Source organism: Meles meles, chromosome 3, assembly GCF_922984935.1.
Source record: "Meles meles chromosome 3, mMelMel3.1 paternal haplotype, whole genome shotgun sequence".
Classification (NCBI taxonomy): Eukaryota; Metazoa; Chordata; class Mammalia; order Carnivora; family Mustelidae; genus Meles; species Meles meles.
Window position 1 is genome coordinate 84,338,583 of NC_060068.1, and position 24,510 is coordinate 84,363,092.

General features: G+C 44.7%; 1 non-coding gene across 1 annotated transcript; it reads right to left on the reverse strand.

The window, feature by feature from the left end:
• Positions 1-223: 223 nt before the first annotated feature.
• Positions 224-330, reverse strand: LOC123939491. Its single transcript, XR_006817872.1, has one exon. It is a non-coding gene; the product is annotated as a U6 spliceosomal RNA (small nuclear RNA).
• Positions 331-24,510: the final 24,180 nt, after the last annotated feature.

The following is a 24,510-nucleotide window of genomic DNA, read 5'->3' on the forward strand; positions in this document are numbered from 1 at the left end:
TGAATCTTGGAACACTGAAAAAATAAAATATAAAAAATATTAAATAAATAAATAAAATTTCAGGTGTAACTCAGCTTCACTCACATGTCATAGACTGCTTTACAGGAATACTCTTTCAGTGAAATGTCACAATTGCATGATTCACTGCCCCATGTTGGGCTTTGACTCATATCGTTTCCTCCGACTTGATCCACAAAGGCGGGCAGCTCCCTGGGGAACTGCACAATATATGAGATGCCTCATGAATTTGCGTGTCATTCTTGCTCAGAAGCCATGCTCATTTTCTCTGTATCGTTCCAAGTTTAGTATATGGGCTGCCAAAGCAAGCACCAGGTTGTGGCTTCTTGAGTCATGAGGGAGCCTCGATCTCCCCTCTGGGAGTCAGTGCAAAGAATGGAGGACACACACCCTGGAGTCCCTCTGCCAGGCTCAAACCGTGCCTCTGATTCCTTTCTGCTGTTTAGCTTCAGGCACACTCCTTCATCTCCCTGTGCTCCAGACCTCTCTCTGCAAGTGGAAGAATAATAAGGCTCTACCTTTTAGGGATGCTGTGAGGATTAATGTGTCCATCCACAAGAAGCCCTTCCACTTGGTGTGGGGTGAGTGCCCAGGGAACAGTGATTGTCCCACGTCCAGGCAGGACATGGTACAGTGCCTGTCATCAATGCGGCACTCAACAAGTCGCTCTTTGCTGGGTTGGATCCAATGGGATAGACCAGCTACCTTTGGTTCCTCCCTGTTTCCCCCTTCTCCCAGGTTCCGTTGAAAGTCTTTAAATGTATGGTCCATGAGAAACAACAGAGGTATGATGGGCAGATGACTGCCCTTGTTTTCTGGGATCTGAGAAATTTCTTGGAATGCAGGATTTTCAGTCCTAAGCCAGGATGGACCTGGGCAAACCAAGATGGTTGGTCAACCGACTACTACTGGCATCTTCCATTTGTGGGGCCAAGGCTGGGCTGTTTGCTCTTAGAGGAGCAATTGGAGGGGTGGCGATGTCCATAATGCAGCTCACCCCCAAATTGTTATTAATGCCTCCTCTCTCCCAAGTGCTACTGAAATCTGCGGCCAGCAACCCTACTGGGCACCCTCAGTGGCAAATGTTCCAGGAGTGGAATGTGTTGGCTGGGGGTGGTAGAAAGATGTATCTTGAGCAGAGCAATATTCATCTTGGTCCTGCTTCCAGACAATCACACTGATAATTTGAGAGGTTGGCATTGATGGAAACTTGGGGTCCCATTTCCCACCAGACCGGGAGTTGGTACCTCTGGTTCTAATCTCCACTTTCCTCTCTTTGAGCTGTGTGGCCCCAGATAAGAAGCCTAGCTTCTGTGGGAGTCCAATGTCCTCATCTGTCAAATAGGAAGAAAATTAGCTAATCCATCTAACTCATTGTGCCCAGTGGGGCAGGGCTGGTGGCCACGCAGGCCAGGGCCGGTGTGGGAGGCAGGGAGGCTGGCTGAGGGGATTAAGAGAGCAGGAAGCTGTCCAGCTGCCCTGCTTTGCTAAGGCTGCCCTGCTCCTCCCGGGTGAGCACTGGGTACTTTCACTTTGATGGGATCCCTGCGTAGGCTTGTTGGTGACTCATCTGGTGTTACCTGAGGCCCCGCCCTGAGAATGTCTCACCTTGGGTACATCACTTATGTTCACTGAGCCTGTGGCTCCTCATCTATGAAATGAAGATATGGTCTCTTAATATGGTCTCTTAATATGGTCTCTTATAATGGTCTCTTATAATGGTCTCTTGTTGAGTAGCTGTGATAATAGTTCACTGAAGGCCAGGTACCTGGATTCAGAAGATGGATTTGTGCACAAGGGTGTACAATCAGTCTCATCTTATATCCATACTTCAGTCTTTAGTTCAATCATCAAACTCCTATTTATTGAGCACTTACTGTGTTAGGTACTGAGGTGGGTCTTGGGGACACAATGATGAATAGGACAGAGTTCTGGCCCCAAGGAGCTCAGAAAAGACCAAAGGGATGAGTGTGCAGGTTATTTATTCTCCTTCTCCTTTTGTCTTTTTTTTTTTTTTTTAATACATTCCATGTCCGACACAGAACTTAATGCAGGCTTGAACTTACGACCCTGAGATCAAGACCTGAGCTGAGATTAAGAGTCAGATGCTTACTTGACTGAGCTATCTTGGCACCCCTACTTATGGGTGTGTGTTTTTTTTTAAAGATTTTATTTATTTACTGACAGAAAGCAATAGCATGAATTGGGGGTGGGAAGGGGCAGAGAGAGAGGGACAAGCCGACTCCCCACTGAGAAGGGAGCCCGACACAGAGCTCCATCCCAGAACCCCTGAGATCATGGCCTGAGCCGAAGGCAGACTGGTAACCAACTCAACCACTCAGGCGCCTGTCTTTTTATCTTTTTTCTGAACAAGTTTATTAAGAGCTTACACTAGCAAAGATTGTTAGATCTCTAAGCAGTATGATCTTTCCCTTTCTTTCTTCTAAGAGAATCTCTATATTGTTGGGTGTGGTAAGGTATCCACTAAAAAGTCCCAGCCTTCTTTATAGAGGTATGTATAGGCAATGACATATAATCATAAGTCATTGAGTGGGGCTTACAGGGAAAGCTTTTTAAGGGGGATGACTTAGCCAGAAGGTCCCACTTGTCTTTTCCCTGCATCATCCTTCTCTACCTGGAGCACTGAAGTGAGGACTGGAACTCCACTATCCATGTTATGGGCATCAGGACAGAGATCATACCTTAGGACCTGGAAGGAGCCTAGGTCCTTCATGATATTTTGGAGTCACCATATTTGCTTTGGACTGTTTAACTCCATACTTACTTTGTAAGAGGAAAAAAATCTGTTTGATTTAAAACAATATTTGAAGTCACAGTTCCTAGGAGCTGAATACAATTTCGAGGTGATCTATCGAATAGATGTGGAGCACAGTGCAGAAAAAGATCTAATTTTTCCCCCTAAATGTCAAGATGTGAAGGTCATGGAAATCTAACCAATGAGAATTTAATGCTCAGACATAAGACACCCATCAATCTTTCCCAGGGTATACCAAGAGAAGCTGACTAAACCTGCATTTTCTTCTTTCTTTTTTTTTTTTTTTTCTAAACCTGCCTTTTCTTGTAAGATTTATTTCTTTATTGGGGGTGGGCAGAGAGAGAAAGAGAGAGAATCCCAAGCACACTCCCTGCTGAGCATAGAGCCCAATGTGGGGCTCAATATCACAGCCCTAAGATCATGACCCGAGCTGAAATCAAGAGTCTGACACTCAACTGACTGAGCCACCCAGGTGCCCCAATCCTGCCTTTTCTTTGCATGCCCTCCCTGGGAAAGCTGAGTTTGAAAAACCCTTAAGTCTACGTCTCTTTAAGGATTGGCACCAGAGGACTAAATTAACAGAATTAAGTTTTTTATTTCAGCTTTGTTGACATTAGATGATGAACCTGAATCATCTTTTTTCTTAGTAGAGTGCTTATAACAAATGCTCAAAACGTCTATTAGAAGCCCAGATTGTTTTATCCATCTGTATGTTCCCATTATGGTTCTGTTCTTAATAATGTTAAAATAATTAGAATTTTTAAATTCACCCAGCATACATTCTTATGCATTCCAAGCAATAATAAGAATAGTTTGCACTTATTGAGCACTTATTCTTTGCCAGTGGCTTATAAATACTTAACAAGTATAGCCTCACTTAATCACTTCAACATCCTTATTGAGATACATGATATTATTACTGCCATTTTGCAGATGGGAAAACTGAGGCAAAGGGGGTTCAGGTAGCCTGCTCCAGGTCACGGAGCTAAGAAGTGATGATGGATATGAACTCAGATGGTGTTAAAAGTAACTACTGTCCTGAAATATGTGAGTGACTTTGAACAAACCTATTTCTTTGTATATGAAAAAGATAAATTTTCTAGAAACTTCGCTTAAACCTGCCGCAAAACTTACTGAATTCACCCAAGATCTTGGGCCAACTCCAGGAAGTCCCTGGTCTTAAAGATGGTAAAGAAGATGCTCCCTTATTTGAAGGCAACAAACATGTATAATATATGGGCATTCTCATCCTTGTTTACAACATCTGAATTCCATGACTATTCACTTAAGCAGGGAGAAAGGAAGCCAGGGCAGACATTCTGTGTTCAATGCCTGGTAAGTTTCCAGATGCTTATTGGAATGATAACCTGCCTGATAACACACCACTTGTTGGCTTCCTTCTCTTATCCATCTCCCTTATCAGCACTTTCTGGGATCCCCTCACATATAAATGGCTTACACTCAAATCCTTATCTCCGAATCTGCTTCTGGGGAGCTCAAATTAACATTCACGTTATCTACACCATCCATCCAACCAACCATCCATCTATCCAACCAACCAACCATCCATCCATCCATCCAACCACTTAACCTTACCAACCTACCATACGCCCGGAAACACAGGAGGTACTCAGGGTAAGATATAAAGAAATCACTGCCCTTGAATTAAAGTTGCTCAGTTGAATGTCTTTGTATTTCCCTTATAACCATTCAGAGATATTTGACACACTGGCTGCCAAAGAAGCATTGGAAAGACTGGAGAACTCCCTGCTCAGAATCTTGGAAAGGGCTTTCCCAGCAGAACCAGCCCGCAGGGGCAAACAGTGCCTGCACACAGGAGATAGTCAAGAAATGCTCATTGAACGAGTGTACAAATGGGCAGAATGAACAGACAGATTGATTATAAAGTAGATTAGGTCTTCTCTGGGGTTCCTCTCCCTTGCTTTAATTTGCAATTAAAAATACTATCTCAGAAAAATCAGGAAACTCATTAAAGGTTAAGGTGAGTATGAACTCTCTTGCTGCAAAGATTTTATATTTAAAAGAAGAGGGAGCAGGGAGACAGATGAACCCAAAAAGGGACCTCTACACGGGTGTGGGGAGTGGCAGCCTTTTCTGGTATACCTCGAATCATAGAATACAAGAAAGTTTATCCCAGCTACAGGAATGAACAAGGCCATGTTTTGAGCCCCAGCATTATCTGTGATTGTGTGTAATCCACAAGCTATTACTTATGATTCTTGTATATTTGGAAGTTCTAAGAATGAAAGCTCTCAGTGCTCTGTGCCCTGCTGTGTGGAGGGCCTGATGAGGCCTGTGCCCAAGAGCTGCCCCAAAAGATGAAGGGTGCAGATAACTTGTGTTTTAGAAGAATTCCTGGTGGCCTCCTGGAGGATTTCACAGAGCGGAAGGGGCTGGAGCTGGTACTTGGAATGTGGGCAGGATTCAGCCGGCTACAGAGAAGAGCATCAGTCCTCATTTATCAAGAACTTCCTGTGTGCAGGTTCTGGGGTAAGAGCTCCTGAGCAGAATCTCATTTAATCCTCCCTAAACCCAAACAGGGACCTATACCACCATCCTTAGCTAAGATGAGTGTTGGAAGAGTTAAAGAATGTGCTCTCATCAAAACAGTGAATAAAGGGCAGGGCAGCTGCTTTCCAGAGCCTGACCCCTTGGCATCCATTCTGAACCACTCTACTGCTGTGCTATTTCTTGGGCGGCCCGGAGGGAAGTTAGAAATGCAAAAAAAAAAAAAAAAGAAGAAGAAGAAGAAGAGAAGAGAGAAAGAAAGAAAGAAAAAGAAGTAGCAGCAGTATTCTGCAGTGATTGTGGCCTTGAGTGAGTGGCAGGACAAGATTCTATCCACTGCTTCTTCGGTGGCAAGTTTCCTTGTAGGTCTGAACCAGTCAGAGTGGAAATAGGGGCTGTCTGTGATCTTTCCTATAGTGGAAATTAACACTGTAACACACCAGGAAGTATTCATACCTCAGTGCTGACAGCGGGTCACTCAGGCGTGGGCTCACGGGTCTCATGCAGAGAAGGCTTCAGTGACCTGGGTGGAACCTAAGTGGGAAACGGTACATTCTGACTGACACTGGGTGCAGCCATGGGCTGCGGAGCAGAACGTCTCCCCTCTTTGCAAAGGCTCAGGCTGAGACACACTTGAATGTCAAGTATTCTTGTACGTGGCCTTGCCACTAGAACAGCTGGGAAGCATAAAAATGGACCCCCACCCCCCCAACAGGGCTTGCTCTATCTTGTACCTCATCTACTGCCACTATTGTTTCTTTCTCTTTAAACTGTTAATTGTGGTAAATTACACACAACATGAAATTGACATTTAAACCATTTAAGTGCACGGGTCAGTAGGGTTAAGTACATTCACATTGTTGTGCAACCAATCTCCCGAACTCTTCTCATCTTGCAAAGTTGAAACTCTACACCCATTAAACAATTCCTCATTCCCACGCCCTGGACCCCTGGTAACCACCATGCTACTTTCCGTCTCTATGACTTTGAATATTTTGTATATCTCATGTAAGTGTCATCATTCAGTGTTTGTCTTTTTGTGACTGGCTTATTTCCCTCAGCGTAATGCCCTCAAGGCTCATCCATGTTGTAGCGTTTGTCACGATGTCCTTTCTTTTTAAGGCAGAAGAGTATTCCATTGATGAACACACATTTTGCTTATCCATTCATCGGTTTCATGGACACTCTGGTTGCTTCTACCTCTTGGCTATTGTGAATAATGCTGTTATGAAAATGGCTGTACAAATAATCTCTTTGAGATGCTGTTCTCAATCTTTGGACCATTGTTTCTTGTGTTCAGTGGCCACAGTAGAGAAAAAAGAAAGAGGAACTACAAAAAAAAAAAAAAAAATCAGAACTTCACCAAAAGCTTGCATACGGCTGTGTAAAAACCCATAAAGACAGTGTAACAGCCCAGCCAAGGGAGGAGAGAAATCCACAGCCATACTGGGCAGTTCCAGAAGCAATTTCTAAGCCCCAAATGATGGGCAGCCTCCTGCCTTGTGGGGCTAGAAAAGAATTTGGAGCTGCCATATCCAATCTCCTGGTGGGTTCCTCAGTGGTACCACAGCTCAATCCGTGCTTTGGGTCGTGCATTCTGCTGGGCATTATTTGGAATTTATTCTTATGAAGAGTCAAGTCTAAATAGCCAGACATTCAAGCCATAACAACCAGCCACTCCCGGCTCTGCCCTCGAGGTTCTAGACAGGAGGCAAGAGTCTTGAAGGACAGTGTTTAGCCTTCAGCTCTCCCTTGTCCTTAGCTGTGGAAAGAAAGGCGTGGCCTCTCACCCGAGCCCAACTGCACACCATCCGGGCTTTTAGGGGAAGGTGGATGGACATGTGGTTTGCTCCAGCCTCTCTGTATAGGGCCAGATGCACGGTGGATGTCCTTTACGGAGACCCTGTATATCGCTCCCTCTTCTGGGAGAGAGGGGAGGGCTTGTAGGAGGTCCCCATGTCCCCTACAAAGGCCTGGTTCTGGGGGGAAGCAGGATGGTCCTCAGCACAAGCTGAGGATGCCTCATCGGTCTGGCAGGAGCGGTCCTTTCTCAGGCTCTCAGTTCCAAGTTCCAGGCTGTCGCTGGCTCCAGGGGAATGGGTGGGCATGGCAGAAGGCTTTGGAAGCCTGCTCAGGGCTCAGAACTTTTGTGCTGGAAGCCCAAGAAGAGAGGCGTTGGTGCCTTCTAGCCCCACTCTGCACTAAGGGGGCTTCTGGCTGGCATTCTCCATGGCGCTCAAACAGAGGCTTGCTTCCCAGAGGCTGTGTTCTCTGGCTCCGGAGAACAAGGGCTGCTGGCGGCTGCCCCACTCGTTTTGCACACTGGCCCCTTTTCAGGGTCTGCACTCGGAATCCTGACAGAGCTGGAAGGGGCGCTGGAGATCCTCTGGTTTAAGCTAGTCATTTTATAGAAGTTTTTAATCTAGTCGGGACATGTGAAATGACTTGCCCCAGGCCACAATGTTTAAAAAAGCAGATCCAGTGGCGTAACCCCAAAGTTTCTTTCCTTTCCTCCGCTTTGCGGGGCTTCCTATGAAGTTAGGCACAGAGTCTCAGGGTAGCTGTCTCAAGCATGAGAAACAGAGCTTCAATCAGGAAAGAGGACATGTGCCACGCAGGCAGGTAATAACAGGTGCATGTAGGAAATTGAAAATTTTGGCTTTGGTCAGTTTACGAGATGGCTCTTCCTGAAATCTCTCTGGTACTAATCAAGTTCTCAAAAGAGTCCCTCTTCACAGAGAGAACCTATATTCTCTGGCTCCATTTAGTTATTCTCTTGAGTGGAGAAAAAAAAAAATCCTCTCTTCTGGTCACCCGAATAATAGTTCTTTTCTGAGGCTTCAAATTGATAAACCCTAATGATCCATTCTCCTTGTTGCTCTGTCCTCCGTTTTCTCCTTTGATTGGCTTCCCCAGACCTGGAGGTATTTGGCCTGTCTGCAGAAGCCAGGGCAGGAACTCTCCCAGTAATCTGGAGCCTTCCACACCGACCCCAGATGCTCCAGATTGCAGCTACTGCCCATCTGTGAGTACCTTCCACACACCAGAAGCATTCCATATTCTATCCTAATCTTCACAACAGCTGCTGTGACACTCTGCAGAACCGAGGCTGGGAGGCTCTGGTGTGCTTGAGGTTCTGAGAAGGGGAGGGAGCAGGAGAGGGAGCTGGAGAGCAAGGGGTAGGGGCGGGGGAGAGGGGTGGGGAGAGGGTATTCGCATTCAGGCCTGATTGCACAGGATCTTTCCCTTTATCACACATTGCCTGGTGAGAGCTGCTTGGGGGGCCCAACTCAGTAACGTACAAGACCCCAGGATTCATACTGTTTATAAAGGAAGGCCTAGAAAGCTGGCTTCGTAAGCCATTTGGCATTATCTGAGGCTGTTTTCTAAGGCCTGGACTTTAGGATGAATAATCATGGAAAGCGTTATCCCAGCTGTGTTTAGCCTGTGGCATCTAAAGAGGTTAGAGTTGTGTCAGAAACCTTCCCCCAGTGGGCAGACAGGAGTCTAGAGAGGACACTGCCTTCCTGAGAGGACGACACTTAACTCTGTCTCTGAGGACACAGCAGCGTCTCCTAGATCTGCTTGTCCCTCAGAGGCTGGACCAAGAGACGCTGGAGGTCATCTGGACCAGTGATGTTCCAACGTGTCATCAGCAGGAGAAACTTTATCCGCACAAAATCTGAGGGGGAGACTGTGCAGGTTCTACTGATACCCTGTGTATGTCCTCTTAGCCCACCCCAGGGATCACCTGGCACAGATTATGGATGCTCCTGAGGCCGTGACAGGGCAGGTCCAGGTCACACGCACTTTTTGAAAGAAAGGAACAGGGCAGTCAGAGCTCAACATCCTGAGACTGGGAGATGGGAACTTCCCTAAAGCACATCATCAGGAGTTACTAGGTGGGAGTGGACTAGGCCAAAGCAACAGAGGTCACTTCTAGCAGTATCCCTCATCGTTGAAAATGCACACAAGTCACCTGGGGACCCTGCTAGACACAGAATCCTGGGTCTAACAGTTTACAGGCAGGTTTAAGTAAAGATTCTAATTCAGGAAATTGGAAGTACAGTCCATGAATCTGCATTTCCAAGACGGTTGACGTTGCCGGTGCCAGCGACTGGGACCAGGAAGTTTCTCAAGCTGCTGTTCAAGATTCTGGAGTAGTGCCCCAGAGATAGGCCTCTTTGAGGACTCTATGGGATATGGCCAGAGAGCTGACTGGTTGCCATCTTTTGCTGGGTATTACTGTCTTCTGTGCTCTTACTGTAGATCAGGAGATGGTGGGCTTGGCCAAAGGAGGTCTCTTTCCCTTACAGATCCCTCCCTAAGAGATGGCCTTCTATCTTAGGAAGAGGAAAGGAAAAGAAAAGAAAATGCACTGGAAGGATCCAGGGCTAGGGTGCAGGCCATATGGGAGTTATCTGTCCACCGTGAAGAAGGGAGTTTCTGAAAATAAAGATAGTGTCCTTCACCTCCTCATCCCTCACCTTAGCAGAGGGCAGGGAGGGGGTGGGCTTTTAGAGACCCAAAAAAGACTAATGCCCCAGAATTGCTAGGTGCTGAGACAGGTTCCTTTCAAACACATCCAGATGTATCTAAAGACTGAACCCCTGAGACAGGAGCTGGGTTGAGGTGAGATCTGACTGGCCCCATGGCGGCCAAGGCAGAGGCAGCAAACTCAAGTCTTATCTACTCAAGGTATCAGAAGTGCTAACAACTCCAGTGTGGCCCAAGACACATATAACAGAGGTGTGATATCAGCCATACACACACTATTTACATTTCTCAGTGGCCAGATTACAGAAGTCAAAATAAACAGGGGAGCCTGATTTTAATACCATATTTTATTGAACCCAACATACCCAATACATTATCATTTAAACACATACAGAATTTAAAAATGATTCCTGAGGTATTTTACATTCTTTTCTTCCTGTACAATCTTTGTAATGTGGTGTGTACTGTACAGGTGTGGCAAATCTCCTTCGGGACCAGCCACATTTCAAGTGCTCCCTGACCACACGGGGCTAGCGGCTGCTGACTCGGACCGCACGGCGTTCGTTCCAGCAGGCCAACGCTGTCCGCCATTGCTCCCCATCTTCTTCCTCTTCCCAAAAGATGTGGGTGTCCCTTGGAGGCTGAGCAGAGATAGTAGCAGGCCCCGCAGGGGTCAGTTGCAGGGGTGGTAGTGACTGTGGAAGCTCAGACAGAGGGATGGCAACCAGCTGGTTCTGGGACGTTCTCTTTTGTGCTGGTGGCTCTGGGAGTGAGTCATGGTGGGGGCAGGGAGCCTGGCAGGCGGAGTGGGCTGGGCGAGCTGCTCTCTTCTGAAGCTGCCCTGAGGGCCTTTGTGTGTGGGGGGGTGGGAGGGAGGGGCTGACACAGGGGAGGAGGGGTGCTGAGGGAAAATGGAGGGGTGTGTCTGGAATCACAGAAATAGACCCGTGTCTGTGGGCTGGCCACAAAAACTCAAAATACCATTTCCTTGTGCAGGGGAAGAGCAGGACAAAGCAGATGTTAAAGAGGTACGTGCTTTTACAGTCAAAATACTCGGGACAGATCATGAAGACGAGGGCCCCCGGAAAGGTCAGGATCTGGGCCTCTTTTAAAAACTGGATTCTAGGGATGCCTGGTTGGCTCAGTCGTTTAAGCATCTGTCTTCAGCTCAGGTCATGATCCCCTGGGTCCTGAGATGGAGTCTCACATTGGGCTCCCTGCTCAGCGGGGAGCCTGCTTCTCCCCCTGCCTGCCACTCCCCCTGCTCACATGCTCTCTCTCTCCCTCTCTGACAAATACATAAATAACATCTTTTTTAAAAAAAAAAAAAAGGTCCTGGAGTTGTCTCATTTCTCCAGACTTGTGTCAGAGGGGCCGTTGTTCTTCCCCATGTCACACGTCTGTTTTTCAGCGCTTCTTACCTGATTCGAACATTGAAGAAAAGGTGCCTCGTGGATAACCTTCCACTGGTTTCTAAACTGCACGGACAGATGTCCTGTCTTTGAAAAGCAGCTGGTCAAACACTCTCTCACAGGATGTAGTCACAGAGCTCGAAGTCTTTTGGGAAGAGTTCAATACCCTAGTAGGCGCTTCAGCCATCCCTGGGGCCTACGAGCCTGGGCTAGGTTTGAGGCCCCTCTTGTCACTTGCTAGGCCTCTGCCTCCGGAAGCCTCAATTTCCTCTTCTACCACATGTGGATAATAATTGTTTCCACTTCATGGAATGTTGGGAGCCCCAAATGAGGTAATGGGTACGTTGTACTTAGGAGAAATGCCCGGCTTGTGCTGTCCTGTTTGTCTGCAGGAAATCCTGGCTCTCCTGCCCTTCAGGGCCGTGGCTGGCCAGGTGGAATTTTCTAACTTACCACAGTGCTGTTTGGCTTAAATTAGACAGCGCAACATGACAGATGTGGAATATGACACACAGAGAAGAGGGATTTGGCCACAGCTGCTGAGGGAATCGTGGGCAGAACTCAAGACAAAAACCTAGAATTTCTATTTTCCTGTGCTTATTTAGCAAGACCTTCTGGGTCTCAGAGCTAGTGTCTTAAATTTCAGAAAGCCAGAGAGGAAAGGGATAAGGCAGGGTTTGAACATATAACCACAGAGCAAACACAGCAACCTCATATAAAAAGGCAAAGAAGAAGCCCTTAAACGTAAAGTACCAGACATTCAAAAGAATAGGTGAGAGATACATACATATAAAAAAGGTAATACGGAGTCACTGAAAATGCTTAGAGTGAAATTGATGTGACATGGGAAACTCTTCGCATCTATGTCAAGGAAAAAAAAACCAACAACCAGCAAATAAAACTGCCCCAAATCTACTGCTAAAAATAAAAAAAAATATATACACACACCCTCCCAAATGCTCAAAACCAGATGTTATGTTTGCTGGTCTCTGTAGGATAATAGTTTTTTCTCGATGCTTTGGTGTATTTTCTACAAAGAGCACTCGTTACTTTCACAATCAGGAAAAACAATGAAGGTTATGAAAGATTTTCAGTCTCCGGTTTCCACCTGGGAGCCCGTAGCTCATTCGCTCTCTCCCCGCCTTACAGGACTCCTAGCAGCTTCAAAGCCGGCTCTGTTTACAAAAGGATGATTATGTGGGGTGTCCAGGGAGATTGACTGAGAGAGAACAAAGTGAGACATGTTTTATTGAAGACGCTAACCAGAGTCAAGACAGTCTCACAACAGAAACCTTTAATGAATTCAGGGGGTGGCTGTTCCAGTCAAAGCAAATCGGGTAAATGGCAAATGGGAGTGTTAGCGAGCTCTGCAAGGGAGGATGAGACTTCTTTATCTATTTCTATAGGGAAGAGATTACAAATAAAGTCCAGATGATCGTGATTTTTATTTAGTCAGGGATGGATTAACTTCGTTGATCGGGAGTCTGGAGAGCTCAGCAGTGGGGCTTCGTCCTTCCCCCTCATTCCACGGGTTTTCTTCTAAATAGCGTGGGGGTTCTGCTTCCATCCTCCCAGGCCTTGGGGTCTTGCCGGTGGCTCTCTTCCCCAAACTGCCTCCTCTGTCTTGCTACCCGAATGAAGTCCTTCTGCCTTAGATCTGGGTTGTTGCTCTCTGCCCAGCCACGCTGCGTCTATCCATTGTCCCCATATTTCTTTGTTGTGTTTGACCCTTAGCCTGTGCCTCAGGTCCCTGCCCTGCAGCTTTGGGGAAATTAGTCTTGCTTCTCTTTCATGTCCGTCTCAGCTGTGAGAGCCGTAGGTGAAAGCCCTGTTCCTCTTGTGTGCCCAGGAGAGAAAGCTGCCCATCACTGACCGTTTGAATTTTCACTGGGCCACAACCACAGGATCTCTGAGACTTTGTTATTCTTTTTTTTTTTTTAAAGATTTTATTTACTTTGGACAGACAGAGATCACAAGTAGGCAGAGAGGCAGGCAGAGAGAGAGAGGGAAGCAGGCTCCCTGCCGAGCAGAGAGCCCAATGTGGGGCTCGATCCCAGGACTCTGAGACCATGACCCAAGCCGAAGGCAGAGGCTTTAACCCACTGAGCCACTCAGGTGCCTGAGACTTTGTTATTCTTGACAGTCATTCCACAGCTATAAGAGCACAGACGACTGGGAGATGGACACTGGTGGGCGGGGGAAGGCAGGCCCAGTGAACTCGGTCTTGCCACTTCCTATTTGGGAGACTTTGGGCAGATTACTTAATCCCTGACAGCCTCAATTCCTCATCTGCAAAATGGTGGTTATGACAGTTTCTTACTAAGGTGAGTTATTACACGTAAAGCACATCTATGGGGTCTTAGTTATTACACGTAAAGCACATAGCTAGTGCTCCATTAACATTAGTTGTTACAGGGCGCCTGCGTGGCTCAGTGGGTTAAAGCCTCTGTCTTCGGCTCAGGTCATGATCCCAGGGTCCTGGGATCGAGGCCCGCATCAGGCTCTCTGCTCAGCAGGGAGCCTGCTTCCCTTCCTCTCTCTCTGCCTGCCTCTCTGCCTACTTGTGATCTCTGTCTGTCAAAAAAGTAAATAAAATCTTAAAAAAAAAATAAATAAATAAACTGCTCTTGTGACTGTGGCTGCCTGTGGCATACCTGCTTCTGTCCCTTCTATAAAATGGGGTCATAAATAGTACTGACTCTGGGGCTTCTAGTGAGGGACTAGCTGAAATAATGGAGATGCAGGACTTGCAAAATGCCTGATACACGGCGCCTCCAGAAGTTTGCTATTGTGTGTAGAACACGTGATGGACAATCTCCCCAGCTTTTTCTAGAAAGGACGACTATGAAATTGTTATCATCATCAAGATTATTATCATGATCTTTATAGCATTCCAGAGTTGACATTTGAATTCTAAAGTAGACCAGGCTTTCATGGTTGTGCTGAAGAACCATAACGATGTAAGAATGAGATCGGGACCAGGATTGGCAAGCTTGCTTTTCCCTCTGTCCAGGAGAATGAGCTCATTTTATCCTAAACCAGATGCTATTTATCTCAAATGCGCATGAGCTGAAACCAGGGGGCGTCGGATGGCTGGATCTGGCGGCTGATGTCAATGTGTTTGGGTGCACATATGGATGGTAAGGTTAATGACTTCATTTCTTTGCTTTATATAATACAAAGTAAAAGTGAGAATCCTTTCCAAAAATTATATTTTGTTTAAACTACAAAAGTGACTCAAAGTCATCCCAGAGTCGCTAGGAACAGGAAAATATGACCTCATGGAGCCAGCTAGGGGTGGCTAGTCATCTTCAACAGAAAGCCAGCTTTTGACATTATTACAAACCCTCCCTAGTTTAAAGTGATCATAAAGCTCAAGGAGGAAACATGCTTTATGGAAACTAAATTTTGTCATTACTTCAATCTCTTACTCGTAAGTTCCCATTTCCTGAAAACCTCCGCAGTAAAATCTACCTGTTAGAAAACATCACAATTGAATTCTAGATCTGCCAGAACAAGTCACTTAAGTACTAATGCAATACGAGGGTTGCTCTGTGCATGAAATGGGCTTTACATCAGATATTAAAAAGATTTTTGTATCCACTGGCTTACTAATGATGACTCAGCTTTATGAACTAGACACCAGACAGGTTTTCCAAGCAAACCCAAGTACCAGGAAATCCAGGGATCCGCACATGCTCTCTGAGCTCATTAGTAGAAAGTTAGTTATATACATCAGAGTGGGGTTTCTGTATTCAAACCTAGACTCTGGGGCCATGTTGTTTCCCACACCCAATACCTAGATGGTTATTTTCGGTAGAGGGGAAGAAGTCCTCCAGGTTAAGCCTGTTTACAAAGCTTGCCAGAGAAGAGTCATTGTTCTTTTTTTTTTTTTTTTTTTAAAGATTTTATTTATTTATTTATCAGAGAGAGAGAGAGCACGCGCAAGTAAGCAGAGAGGCAGGCAGAGGTTGAGGGAGAAGCAGGCTCCCCCTCGAGCGAGGAGCCTGATGCGGGACTCGATCCCAGGACCCTGGGATCATGACCCGAGTCTAAGGCAGTGGCTTAACCAACAGAGCCTCCCAGGCATCCCAGAGCCATTGTTCTTGACCTCAAAATCTATACAGATTCAACTGAAATGATTAAAAAGGAGGGGATCACCCAAAACCAAACAAAAACACAAACTTGGCAGCTCTCCTTAATTAAAGAGTAGTTTGCTTAGAAGAGACTATTAAGAAAAAGTGGAAGATTTTTTTTTAATCGCAATATAAGGACTACACACAAATATCATAGTCAGTGACACCGATCAAGTGGTGTTTGTCACACTCCCAGATATGTCCCATGCTATGGGGCTATGGTACCTGCCACTCAAATCAGTCTAAACAGAACAAGGTTCTCTTACACTCCAGCGTGTTTACAAAGTGCCACAAGTGCTGGCTGAAAACACCAACTCCCAGACACCACCTCCTGCGGCTCTGATCCAGGAGGTCCCATGTCCATTTGGGAATCTTCATTTTTCTAGGTGGTTCTGAGATAGATGGTCCATGGACCGCACTTTGAAAACCTCTTGATTTAACAAACAGAGGAAATCATAAACCGAGTCAGAACACTATACATTGCAAAATGAGGAAGACTAACAAATCCAGCAGTCTAATTCTGTAATTATGGGAAAGCCAGTATATTTAAAAGTTGTCTAAGAACTGTGTTTTTAAAAACTTGCAGGTACGTGTTTAAAAGGGCTAGTAAGCCCTTAGAAGAGGCATGGGAGTGATCCCTAAGCCACGTGGTTTATTGAATAAGTGATGTTAATCAATTCCTTGTGTATTAGTATCTAGTGGGAGCCAGTGGCTCCCTACTTTGGATGGATGCATAGTAGAATCATCTGGCAGCTTCTAGTAAACTCATCCCTGGGTCCCAGCTCTAACCATTGACCCAGTCGATGTGGACTGGGGCCCAGGCATAGGCAGGTTTATTAAGGTTCTCAGCTGATTCAGATGTGTAGGCAGGGCTGAGAATCCCTGTGTACACGCTGTATCCATCCCCAGTCTCTCTGAAACACACACACACACACACACACACACAGTTTAAAAAAAGATAGATAAGGAAACAGTGCACAGGGATTAAACAATTTGTTCAGGCCATGAATCTAGTTGCTTCATGCTGAGGTAGGCACCCATGTCAGAAAACTAGACAGCAAAGTGGTCAGGAGAAGGGAAGACACCACAATGGAAGAGAGGTGTGATATCAAGCTGCCTCTGAACTCCGTGCAACCCAGAGAATAAAGAATCTGCACAAAACAAAGGGAATTGCAGGAAAGACGATTTCATGGGGGTTAAAAGCTTCCAAAAAGGGATGTTTTCTTTTGAAGAACGTGCAAGAAAGTACTAGAAGGTATAAAGTGTATTCCAAGGAGGCAAATGAACCCCTTCTTTCTGGTGAGTAGAAACAAGGTGGTTCCAGGTCGCACCACACTCGGGAGGCAACTTGACATCTACCAACCCTCACCTTTCTCCGCACCAGAGCTCATGGCAGACATTGCTCATTGTTAGCAAGACTCTTTCTCCTGACCTCAGGCCCAGTCTCAAAAGGCTTCTTAACACAGAACTCCCCCACCACCAATGCATCCAATGTGGCACGTGAGGTAAAATGTATTTGCCTTCTCTTATACAGTGCACTCACACCTAACTTTGAGTAGCTCATCCCTAGCTGCGTGGTCTTGGACAAGTTACTAATGTTTCTGCATTTTGTTTCTCCCCTGAGTTAAAAGGAAGAAAAGAGAATGTGAGGTAAATGATAAATAGAGGGTCTAGTGTATAGTGGGCCCTTAATAATGGTACCCTTAATGTACCATTAAGGTGAAGTCATGAGAAGTCATGAGAGTGAGTTTGATTGTCAACGGCCTTGAGGGAGACATGTAAAAATAGGGAAGACTCCAACATAGAGCCTTGGAGGCCTTGTTCAGTAAGAACCCCAGGGTGCATGGAATCCTATATTTTACAAGGATGTTTCAAGCTGTGGATGCAATAAATGCAACTCGCCAAATCCCATGAGTTCACCGCATGACCCGCTGACTGCACATGGAGTAAATGCTCAGACAACAGAGCAATTCTTCACCCTGACACCTGCAAGTAGTCCCTGGTTTAAAAGAGCAGCAGGAAAACAACGACATGGGTGAGAGATACTCAGGGCCCAGAGACAGAGGTCTCTGTCTGCCCAATTCACTCAACCTCCCCTGTCCAAATCGTCGCCGTCCTTCATTTCATCCTAACCACAGCCTGTAAGGTGTGTTATTATGAGGACGGTGCCCGTTTCACCACCAGAACGCTGAGGTCAGTGGAGCCAAATATCCCTCATGGAAGTGGTGCGGCTGAGATCTGAGATCATGCAGTTAGACTCTGGAGCTCTGTGCCAGGAACTAGACACTGTCGTCGAGATTCCTACACCCAAATACACTCATAAATAGATCCTTTCCGTGGAGCAGGCAGGTAATACCATTCTCGTGTTCCTTGATCATGCAGATTACTGAAATAATCGAAAAGCAGCTGTCCACCCCCATTCAATAAAAGCCCTGATCTTTCTTGTCAGTTACATTGATTGAAGTAGAGATTTACAGAGGGCCAGGGAGCTGGCAGCTGCAAAGCAGTGGTAATTTGTGTGCATGTATCAATTTGCTTTGAATTTCCCTAGTTAAGAGACAAGAAGATTCGAATTCAGTCTTGATGAAATACCTTCACACGTGAGAAATCCCATCAAGTGGCACTTTGGGTCTTGGAAGAGTTAGAAGTGGTGTTGCTGACCGGGACTATGGAACCCAGAGGGAAGAAAGTAAATACAGCATCTTTAGATGTGATGTGTTCGAGAATCAGGACAAATACTCACAGGACAAAAATAAGTTAAGATAAATGACTAAACATGCACGATGATAGTTTTGTCTTTAAATGGATTATTATGGGCTGTGTGGTGCTAGTCTGTCTGGATTGGTGGCCACAGCATTGGGTTTCAGTGCTGCCAATATATGGGAGAGTTTATGGAGGGGCTGGGGTTTTTTGGTGGGTGTTTGAAAGAAAACAGAGCTGGCAGATGCTCAGAAACCAACGGGTTTTTAACGTGCCCAGAATGCACTTTCTTTTCCTGCAGCTACAAGAGAGAGGATTTTATTTTAGAGAAGGCTTTGTGGTTTGAATTAGAATAGCACTATTGTGACAAAGTTGGCTTTCAGGCTAAGTGATGTATTGGCTGAAATTATATCTATGCCTTCAGTGGGAGCTCAGAATGGGTTATAGCTTACTACTGTGTTTTGGAAATAAGTCTATAAGCAGTAAGCAAGCAGAAGTTCTTTAGTGATATTGACTTCCATGTCATTTTCCATCAGCCTAGGAGCTGTGATGATATAGATTAGGTTCCTTGGTGAAGGCTGGAAGTAGTTCATCAGGATAACAACTGAAGTTTGGATGCTTCTAGAGTTTCATGGAAAAAGGGTATTTGGTCATATTCGGAGGATTACCTTGAAGTGCTTAAAAACATGCTGGGAAATTTGGACAAATATTTCAAAAATGGTGTCACTTTCCTTCAGAAATCCACCTTTGAAAAGGGGAAGTGAAATGGTGCATTGGGTAGATCAGGGATTATTCGTTTGGAAAGTTTATGAGATGATATGGCCCAGCCAATGAATAGGATTAAGTATTCAATGACACCCAGGGAAACATCAAAGAGAGTCAGACCACAGATCTTATAATACCAGATAGATCTTCAAGCCTATTGGTTTCCTTCAAGTTCTAAAGTGCATGGGTCACATGACCTGACAAATATTAATGATGGCATCAAAGACCAGTCCTGCCTGAATTCTCAGGTCCTGAGAGCTGGCCTGGGAATGGGCAGAGAGAGGCATGCAAGACCTAACTGGAAATGCTTAAACAAACAAACAAAAAAGTCCAGAAATCTCAATATATTTAGAATAATACCTTGCTTTTTAGGAAATTAATGAAGTAGGAACAATTATATCCTCAAGTCTGAAGGGAGTCTTTAGAGAAAACAAGGTCAAATAATGGCTATCATAAGTTGCAAAGACAGAAGCCAGGAATTGCTATGTTTGAATATTTGACCCATCAATTCTAAGGGAACTAACAGAAAACAAAATTGAATTGGTAATGAATTCATTGGACATCCAAGCAGTATTCTAGAAATGGGTTATGAATCACTCAAATTAGGGATATCAAGAGTCATATAGATTATGGTAACTTGAAGTATTTTGCTTCCTTTTCTACTTGTCTTTAATATTTTTTGCATTGGTATACTTATTTACTATTTATATCTCTATTATTACTGGATTTTTTTTCTCAGTTCTTTGTAACATTTTAATGAAACTAATCCATCAGGTTGTAATTCAATTTGGGAAATAAATAGACAATAAAATATTTTTGAAACATTTTAGCTGCAAGATTTTCTCTTTGTTTTCTTGGCAGGGGAGGAAGCAGTAATAAACAAAGGAAATAAATTACATATTGTTGGTCCTAAAATATCCTTTCATAGTTTACTATGCATCTCTTTATATTTAAAATTTTGAATTTTCTTTGTTTTCAAGAACTAATTGACAATGGAAACGTCTTTTAAACATTTCCATATGCATTTTTGTCCCATGATTAAATTAACTGTTGATTTGAGATTCCACTACATAAATCGAGTTTGTTCCTATTTCAAGAACCTTGCAAAATGCCTATAAAGCAATAATTAGAAAATACAGGCCACAAATAAAATTTGGTCAATATGGAGTTGTTTAGATGATCCCAGAGAACCGGGAGTCAGTGGTTGGCCACAAGGACGTCCGATGTAACGGGAACAGTCTGGGCCTCTGATATTTCCAAATGCATTACCCATCTTTAACTTTGAATGACTTCTGGATTAGATGGGCCACCAGCATGTTCTACGACGCTAAATATGATGGTTCTCTGCAGCTTCGTGGCACTCAAGGAAAGAAAAAAAAAAAACCCTGATAATTTTCACCAGAAGGGAAGGGTAGAAACTTTCAGGTTCTCAGAAGGTTTTACAAGGCCACATTTACACACATTTTGTTGACTTTTGTGGTCGAAGAGCTCAAATGCTAGGGTGACTCTCAGCTGGGAACAGTTGTCACAGAGCTGCCGCAGATGCAGCTTCCCCTCCCCCTCTGTTGGAACTTGACCCTTTGAGCTTATTCCTAGAATGTTTTTTCTTTTTTTCTAGTTGTTCAGCCTGTAGTAGAAACAACTTCACAAAAAGACTGAGGAATACACATGTGATAACCAGAAGAGGTTAGAAACAAGCACGTTCTTCCGGTCTGTTGTCTGAATTAGGCATTTCGCTGGGCTCCTTGGCTATCCTTTGGTGGTTCTTCTGTGGAAAAATACTCTTTGCTTTTCCCCTTGAAAACGTGCTGCATCCCCTATGAGTTACCACGGATGTCATCTTGATCTATACTGCCTCTTAAACTGGAGGCCTGTGATCTCTGCTGTCTCCCTCTCCCTATAGCCAACAGCTCTCATCCTGGAGATCCTGAAAGCTGTCTCTCAAATTCATCCTCTCTCTTTACACTTTCCCTGTGGGATCTGTGTTTGAAAGCTCGGCTAGAAAGATGTTCAGGACTGTCACTGTCACTTCTTGGCCTCCAGTCACCTCTCCAGTTTGTCCCCTCCAGCTCTGCCATTTATCTTTTTGTACATCCTCAAAACATGGAGGAATATCAAAGGAATTTGGGGGCAGCCCAAGGTTCTAATTGAGACTCAGTTTCTTACCCGCTGAGTAACCTTGGGTCACTTATTTATGTTTCATGCAATGTTTGGGTGCTGGGGTTGTGGCTTGGGGTTCTATAGTGAACAGAACAGATGCGGTCCCTGCCCCCACAGAGTGTACGGTCTAGTGGAATCACTAAGCACTCAGTGGTAGCATGTTTCTAATAGGCAGATTGTACCAGAGACAATTCATTGCCTATCAAGTATCCATTCTCCTCATCTCCTAGATGGCATTGTGTTCTATTGAGAGAGCACAGTTCCCAACTTTCCTTCCTGCCTGAGGTGGTCAGTGGGATGCAACTGAGTCACTGAGTGGGGCTTCTGGGAAAACTATTTAAAACACAGTGACTCAGTGGAACTCATCCATTTGCCATTTTCTCCTTCATTTCCCTTCCTGACTAAAATGCACAGAAGATGGGCAGCTATCTTGGGCAATGAAGCAGCTCTGAAGATGGAAGCATTTTGCTACAGCAGGTGAACAGAGATAGAAGACAACCAGATTGACCGATGAGTGTGGAGTCTCCAAACCAGCCTTGGGTTGCCTGCCTTGGGACTTTCATGAGAGAGAAAAATACAGTAATCCAATATTTCATTGTTTTTTAAGTAGGCTCTACTCCCAGTGTGGAGACCAATGCAGGGCTGAAACTCAAGACCTGAGATCAAGACCGTGAGATCAAGACCTGAGCTGAGATCAAGATTTAGACACCCAACTGACTGAGCCACTCTGGTGTTCCCCTCATTTGACCTAACTTAAATGTCAGATTTGGAAACTCATGACTTTAACAAGTGGTAAGTAAAAAAAATCACTTAACTATAATACTGATAATCATCGCTTGTTTTATTATCATTTAAATAATCACAGTGGTTATGATAATGTCCAGTAGTAAGGCAAGATCTATATAAATAAAGATTTCCATAAATCTTGCCTTGACATAATCTACCTTAAATCAATCTTCAAGTCGTCTCTACACTGAGGACACAGTTACAATAATGTCTGTCATCCCTGCTTCAAACTGGTCTTAGTTTTCTTTATGTAAATTCCAATTTACATTTTGATATTTATTCTAATTACTGAATATGGCCCAGGAATGCTAAATACTTAACATGTATGCTGCCACTTCCCAATCCTGTGTCCATGCCAGACATTAATGATTGGTGATGGTATTCTTTCTGTCTCAGTCTCTTTCTCATAAACCCTTTCAGTGTAGTCCAGGCAACTCTTACCATTTGATCACAATTGGCAGCAGACATGCATTTGTTGTAAGCAATTTCCAATAATTTTTAAAGTGTTGAGTGGGGTTGAAATGATATATTTTTTTCTTTAAATTGAAATATGGAGTTTTTTTTTTAAGTAATATAAACCAAATAAATGTCTAGTTCGTTGAACAGATGCTGATTAATATCTTTGGTTTTAAGGAAGGGCAAATGTGAGCACAGTTTGCTTCTAGAAGCTCTGATATCAGTAGAGATTGATGAGGTTTAGGGAGTAGGCTACATCTATTGGGCATGCACCGCTCATTAAATATGAGGATGGAGAGAGATAGTGGGAAAAATAATGGTTCTTTTCTTCATGGATTTATAATCTAATGAGAGATAGAGGGTAAATCCAAAATTTTAAATGCATAGGTATTAACAGTAACAGCTGATGGTTTGCAAAAGATCTTCAGGGACAAGAAACAAATTCAAAATTTCTAAATGCTGTTTCCGTCATAACCACTGAAATAATGCTAGATAACACCTCATGACAACTTGAGGTGTGTTGGGGCCTATATGCTATGGCTTTTCAGTGGGTGTGGGGGCTGCGTGGCTCATTAGTTTCCTCCTTCCCCAGGACTGCCCTCTAGACACACATAGGGGGACTTGCAGTGCTGCGTCCCCTTTGAACCCTGGGGCGTCTCCCCATCCTAACTGTGCTTGGTTCACCCAATGGATTGACGTGATCCAAGCGGAGCCAATGAAATTCTCTCTCCCTGGAGTTTGCATTGGGAATGAAGACACCATGGACTGTAACCACTGAAACTGAGCCACATATCCATCTGTTCCAGAAAGAAGGGACACAACAGCTGCTGCTGGGATCCCAGAGTGGTCCCGGGTCCTAACCTCTGGAAGAACTGCCAAGCTTGAAATCATTAAGAACTACGGTGAGGTCTGTATGTGACATGAACATTGTAATCTACTCTTTGCTTCTTGCTTGAGCACTGAGATACCCGAGTGTTAACAAATACTCAGCTTCTCTTTCTGTGTCTTCTTCCCTCTTTTCCTCCCTCCATTTCTCCCCTTTTTCTTTCCTCCCTCCCTCTTTTTTTTTGGCTTAAACTAGCCAGAACCAGATACTATTATTTGCAACAAAATAACTTCGACTACTACAGGTCCACTATTTTCTTTAATCTTCACTATAATACTAGGAGGGGCTACTGTGTCCTCAGGTGTGAAATAAGCAAGTTAAGACTTAGTGAGCTTACAGAATTTGACCCAAGATCACAGAGCTATTAGGTGGCTGAGCCAGGATGCAGACCAAGCGAGGCCTATGGCATTCTAGAGCCAGGACTTGAAGATGTTAATCCCACAGGCAGTGAATAGGACTTGACTGCCCTTTGATTTCCAGAAGGTGGACAGACTGACTTCACAGAGCTACAGTTCTGCCTTCCTACGGCATTAGAAGCACAGTAAAGCAGCTCCTTGAAAGGCAGCTCTACTTCATTTTTTTGGCCTGTCCCTGGGACACCTGCCTTCAGATAGAGCAAAAACTATGTGGAAGATGACAGCACATAGTTTTGTCGTCCTTGATATACCAGATGATACATTTTTATTGTGTTTGAAATACCAGATGAAGGTGGTAGCGACATCAATAATCTCTTCCTGCAGTCTTCTTGAAGAGCCCTAGCCATGGTCCCTTCTTTCTTCCTTTTCTTAAAAAAATATTTTATTTGTTTGAGAGACAGAGAGTGCACACAAGCACTCTCTGAGTAGACTCCCCATGGAGCAGGGATCCCAGCATGATGTGGGGCTCGATCCCAGTGCCCCGGATCATGACCCAAGCCGAAGGCAGACGCTTGACTGACTGAGCCACCCAGGCACCTCTGTCCTCTTCTTTCTTAAAATATAACTTCCTTCCAGGAAGATTTTCTTAACTGATTTTTTTTTTTTTAAACAGATGTTGGAATGAAAAGGGGAAAGAAGATGCTCATGCTCAGATCTTGATGCACTGTTGCATCCTGAGTGGCTTCCATTTTTTTGGAGTAGGGTGTACCTCCTTTGTCCCTCCAGAATTTCCTTCTTTCTGTCCCATAGGCTAATCTGCTTAGACCACATAAAGGGACTCCATTTGGTCTTGGCTAATGAGAGAGAGTGAGGAGGAGATTAGCGAGAGGAAGGAGGTGGGACTTCATGTACCTATTCCTGCTTCCTCTCAATGGGTCCCCTCAGCCTGGTTGTTTCTCTGGACTAAAGGTTCTGTCTTCTCTTACATTATGCTTCTCATCACCACTTGTCATTGCGGGTTCCAGTAAGCACT